General features: G+C 38.6%; 1 pseudogene; it reads left to right on the top strand.

Annotated features, from left to right (window-relative positions):
- The first annotated feature begins 267 nt into the window (after nt 1-267).
- LOC142441659 (small nucleolar RNA SNORA26) lies at nt 268-381 on the top strand (annotated as a pseudogene).
- The last annotated feature ends 5,952 nt before the right edge of the window (nt 382-6,333 follow it).

Raw genomic sequence — 6,333 nt, forward strand, 5'->3', positions numbered from 1 at the left:
AAAGAAGGAGGGAGTTGTAAGAGAAAAGGAGTGGCCAAAAGCCAAGTTTGATAAAGATTGAAAATTGCCTATGCAATTTGGCATTTATGGCATCGTTGGTGATTTAAGTCATGTTGGTTAACTTATAGTGTTAGAGATAAGAACCAAACTGTCCATGGTTGAGATCTGGGTGGATAGAAAAGGAGATGAAATGGTGAATATAGAAAACAGAAACAATAGATGGTAATAGAATGACTCTGAATCAAAAAGAAAAATGTTAAGACAAGAGAGACATGATACGGTACTTTAAGAGGCTAACACAAAAGGGTACAGCAAGTCTCCATAAAACCCAGAGACGAGGTCAGTAGAACTCCTCTTTGGATCCTGTTTGGAGTCACAGCTAAAAGAGAGAGAGAGAGAGAGAGAGAGAGAGAGAGAGAGAGAGAGAGAGAGAGAGAGAGAGATGATAATATACAACATTATTCCTTGTAGAAACATCTCAGAAATATCTTTTAATTTTTTACTTCACATTATAAAATATTGCCTTAGTCTTCTGTAAGTTTGTCATACTGTGGTGATTGGGTAGTTCTGTGATTCTGGAAGCTATGACACTCATAGTTCAAATACCAGGAGGGTCACACACATTATATGGACTAATTTCAGCAGAACTTCTAGATGAAGGAGAGATTTGAAAGAAAAAACTAATGATGCACTTCTGGAAAGTTAGCTACTGAGAACCTTATGAATAGTATTGAAACCATAAAATATTTAGTGCTAGAAAATGTGCCCTTTAGCTTGAAAGGTGCTCAAAACACACCTGGGGAAGAGCTAGGTCGGCCTTGGAGACATGGATTGAACAAAGTGCTTGGAACGTCCACATTCCTCAGTACATCAAGATTCTTCTTCTTAGCATGGTTGGTATCTGTCTTTGATTCACACAGCCCCTTCCTACAGATTCAAACCTCTCCATATTCACAATTACTGACATGATTTTAAACCAATTCACTACAGATTAGTAAGTAAGTACAAGTAAACCCCTGCTGACTTTATTGGGTAACCTGACCTGAAATTGCCTAGTCTTTCCCCACAGAGTGGCTATTGGATTTGAACTGCTAACCTTTTGGTTAGCATTTTAGTGCTTAACTGCTGTGGCACAAGGGACCCATCATATTGCCAGTTTGCTATTAGATGGTAAATACTATGTGCAAAAGTCAGGTGGAGGGGGTGGTTAGAGTAGAGCCAGTGGGATCAGGTTGTAATTTTAAATTCAGGTTAGACTACATTGATGTAACATTTGAACTAAAATTTGAAACATGCTCCTGAAAGAGAGAGTGGTTGGCGTAAATAAATGTGTGTTGGAGGAACAGGGAGGCAGCTGTGAATGGCTCACACACGTTGACAGCCATCTGACAGGGTGAGGAATCACGACTCTTTTCTTAATTCAATTCACAGGTACTAAATATCTACTCAGGATTAAGCACTCTACCAGCCTTTTGAGAGCCCCTGATCTCTTAGAGCTTACAACCTGTTAGGAAAATGATACATCAAAACATAACCTCATTGTGAAAAATGTTTTCCCAAAGAATAAGAATGACACCGGTTAGTAGAATCTCACCCAATGTGGTACTCAGCACCGATCTTCTTGAGGCATGAAGAATAAAGAAGGGCAAGCTAGTGGGTGTGACTTTCCTAGTACAACAGGCATAAGTCGGAGCCTCCATCACCGCAATCTGAATTCCTGAGTGTACAGCCTTAGAAGTCCCAGAGGGGGTTTTTACTCTGTCCTATAAGGGAGGGTAAGGGGTAGGGGCTAGCTATCAGTTACAATGGACTCAAGAGAAATGTGTTTGGTTGTGGGTGAACATACAATAGAATTTACTTATTGATTATGTAGTTATTTACTGACGGACTCCCTCACTAACGGTGTAAATTCCAGGGCTTGGAGCCTTGTCTTTGTTTTTCAATGACATACACCAATCACCAAAACAGTGACTAGAATTAAGTGTAGACATTTCAAAAATAATTATCAAATGAAGTATCCCAGCAGCATGCAGAGGCATTGCCAAAATAACCTCCTTCATTGGCAGCATCAGAAGGTAAAAGAAATGGAATAAGCCTGTGGTCTGAATTCTATTTATGTAATATTTCAAAAGTTGAACATGGCTATATTTTTTCTACTTTGTGGTCCACATCAAAATGTTGATTTCAATCAAGATGAGAAGTATTAAAGTAAGAAAATAGTGGATCTCCGTTTTCTAGCATTAGGCGTCCTGTATTTGGCAAACAATAACTCAACTAATCTCTGATGGTTACTGACAATGTAAATCACTTGACATATTATAATATTTTTTTTGCAGTTTTCACTGATTTTCCTAAGACTTGTTTCTCTCAAGAACTCTATGGACAAAAAACAAAATCAGTGTCCATTTCAGCACCATATAAGTATTTTATATTTGCATATTTCTATAAATAACAAAATCATAATAATGAGTGCTGCCCCAGGGTACGCAGGTATATCTAAGGTGTAACACAAGTTATAAGAGAGAAAACGTTTGGAGCAATGAGAGCAAATACTATGATTCAAGTGGTTATCTCATTTCTACTTTCATGGTCTCAAGGAAGAGAAGGTCTTACTATAGCAATTGAAGGCAACCCAGTCCTGTATTAACTCTCTTTGCTGGCTCACCATTATAGTGTAGCTTTCAAGGACATGGGTAAGGTTCTTAAAACCATGCTCCTCCAAGGGTATTTTAATGCTTCAGCAAAAACAAGCTATTTTTTCGTCACCAATTCTACTGTCTTGATAAAATAAAGATCAATGCTTCACATCCTCAAGCAACACTAATGCTGCCTTTGTCATCAGGACCAATCAACTTGAACATCTGTTTTGCCACCTGTTCTTGCCACTTGCTTCTCAGTTAAAGAAATGGGCAAACAATGTCTGAACATTTCTATTTCCTACTAGAAAATGTCTACATTGCCTCTCACATGTCTCACATGAATAGAAGGTGGAGAGAGAATAAGGAGAAATACTGGCTATACAGTCAGCTCAATCAGAAAACCAGCTCAATCCCAAGGAGTTATTTTTAGACTTTCTTCAATATTAAACAGTACAGGTAATACATCCTTTGACAGTAAATTCTGACTATAACCTCATACTCCCACCATGTCCCTGATGTCCCCTTGCCCCAAGGAGTTCTGGACTACCAAGGAACTTAAGTCTAAGTATAATAATACATCAAAGTTCTATTTTTTGGCAAAGGGTATCGGTGCTACTGACTTCTCATAATCCCAGATTCTGTCATTAATTTGTATTATAATGGATTCCATTGCATTCCAAAGACCATGATAGTGATGTTGGTGTTGAGATCTCAGTGACTCTGCTGCCTAGTCTGTTCTATGGTCATAAGTTCTAGTTTAGTGAGATGTTGTCTATGATTTAGAAGCACAATTTAGGACTACAAACAGTACAGCTTTGCACAAACGTAATAAGTCCTTTGGAAAGCCATTTAACTCCTTAACTGGGGAAGAATCGATGCGTTTGGAATATGGGCCTGGTGAAGAATCTGAAAAGTAACACGGGCTGTCAAAAGAACCAACAAACCTGTCTCGGAAGAAGTACAGATAGACCTTTTGATTCTTAGACGCAAAGACGGTGAGACATCATCTCATAGACTTTGGACATGTTCTCAAGAGTGAGCACTCTTCGGACAGAGGCATCATGCTTGGTAACTGGAGGGACAGCACCAAGGAGGCAGGCCCTCCACAAGATGCACTGACGCAGTGGCTGAAACAACGGGCTCAAGCATGACAACCATTATGAGGCTGGCACAGAAGTGGGCAGTGTTTCCTTCTACTGTATATAGGGTGTCTAAGAATCTGAACAACGGCAATCTCACTAAACTAAACGACCAATAGAAATTAATGGACAAAAGCACCAGAAGGTCAGAATTTAAACATAAGTCCCTGACCTAAGTCGGAAACCTAGATAGTGTAATTGGAGAATTATTTTTCACTTAAATGAATAGCAAACAAGACTTGATTCTTTACTTCAAGAACTGGACCAGAATTCTAAGTTCTCTCTGTTTATGTAGCTGTCCTCTTCCCTGTCTCATAGCCATCGTTACCTCTAACCCAGATTATATCTGCAGTTTCCTACACGATCCTCCATCCACATTTATAACTGCAGCTGAAAAGATCTTCTTAAAATGCATGTCGATGGTGTTCTGAGTGCGTTCCCATTTAAAATCCTCCAGTTATCTCTGTTACCTTCATGAGAGCGTTTACACACTCACACATAGCCAATGGGGTCTTTTGTGCTATCGTGGTTTGTAGATGTGACTTCTCCCTCTTCTGTGCCCTACTCTTCAGGTAAGACTCACTAGTAACTAATTCAGAAACGTCCTATGCCCTGTCATACATCTATTTTCAAAATTTTACCCATTTAACATTTGAGATTTTCTTAGTAACCTAAAATTTCATGAGGATAAATTTTTTAAACAGTAGAAGAAGAACACTCTCTGCTGACTTTTAAAGTATTCCCAGGCCACTAATTCTCCCACATAACTACCTATATTATAAAATAAAAGAGGGAGTGTGGGTCAGTGCTAAGAAGAAGGGGATCACCCAGTTCATTTATGCAACAGAGCTACAATGTACTAAGTCTAAAATTATTTTTTAAGCCATGCTGACACAATTTTTATTTCCAGTATAATTTTTTTGAATAATTCTTTCAGAAATCATAAGTCAAAAGACTCATAATTTTGTTCTGATTAAACTACAGAAAGTCAAAATGGTCTAAATTCTTTCTGAACTGACAGTCTCAGTTATTGGATGAAAACAATGTGCACCTTTGCTCCAGAACAGAATAATCTCTGTGCTTGATTTTGTGGTGCACTTGGAAGTTTTCAGAAGAATGTCAAAAGTTATTTTTAATGCATTTTACATGTTATATATAGGTAGATTGTTGGCTTTTACCATTAGAGTTTCCATTTCTTAATTTTTAAGAACTTCTTTAAAATATTTTGACAGAATTTGAATTGCATAAGGCACAAGTGTTTAAATAATTTAATGTAAATTTTACTACCTTAATGATATGGAAGGGAGAATTTCAGATGTGAAGAAAAGAACAATAGCTCTAAATATGGAGAGAGAGAATTCGAAGAAAGAAAGGAAAACATAACAGAAGGAGGGGAGCACGTTTGCCCATGGATTTATTAAACTATCAAAGTGAATAAATCATTTTCTATAAGTACTTTAGATAGCTTTGACCAGAGATAAAATATATAAATCTTCTAGGTTACAAAATAAGAAAGAAGAATTTAGGTAACTGGAGAAAAAATTACTCAAAAGAAACCAAGAGATATTAAAAGTGTGTAAGATGCCCAGAGGGCTGGTGTGTGTGTGTGTGTGTGTGTGTGTGTGTGTGTGTGTTCTTGTTGCCAGTAGGTGCTCTCAAGTTGATGCCAGCTCATCAAGTGATTCACAGTGTACAACACAGCGCCAAACAGTCTGGTGTCATCTTTACAATTGTCCCTAACACTGAGCCTTGGGCCAATTATTGCAGCCACTGTGATAATTCATCTGAATGCAGGTGGTCCGCTTTCTCACTGACCCTTTGTTTTGCCCAAATGATGTCCCTCTCCAAGGATGGATTCCTTCTGTTCATAAAGTCTAAAGTGAGAGAAGGCCTCTTCAGCCCTGGTTCCGAAGAGCTTTCCGCCTGTACTTCTTCCAAGACAGATCGGCGTGTTCTTCTGGAAGTCCATTTATATTTAATATTCTTCATCAACACCATGATTGGGAGACACTGATTCTTCCTCAGTCTTCATCATCCAGATTTTGCATATGTATGAGGTGACTGAAATAGCATGGCTTTGGTCAGACCCACTTGAGTGGACAAAGTACTATCTTGGCTCCTTAACTCTTCAGAGGGATTTTTTTTTTTGCAAGAGAATTACAAAAAAGTAGAGTCAGAAGGCTCTACTCCCACAAGTTTTCCTCCTTTCACATATCCTTAGTCGATTCAACTTTGAGAAAGCAGCTCTTTCTCTGTCTTATGTGAGGTGTCTTCAGACCCAAGAGGGCCTTCCTCCACCACTCTCTCCAATAATGTTTAGCCGCCATTCCTTAAGCCTCCAGTGTCTGACAATGCTTGGAAGCTATGCATCAAGTTTCAGCAGTACTTCCACCAAAGTGGTCAGCCAATTCCATCTTCTTGTATGTTCTTAACCTGGAAATTCCACTAAAATCTCTTCACTTTGGGCAACCCAGCTGGCATTGGAAATACCAGTGATATAGCTTATAAAGTCATTGCAACCCACAAGTCACCACAGTATGACAAATTATCTTGAG

This window comes from Tenrec ecaudatus, chromosome 2 (assembly GCF_050624435.1).
Source record: "Tenrec ecaudatus isolate mTenEca1 chromosome 2, mTenEca1.hap1, whole genome shotgun sequence".
Taxonomy (NCBI): Eukaryota; Metazoa; Chordata; class Mammalia; order Afrosoricida; family Tenrecidae; genus Tenrec; species Tenrec ecaudatus.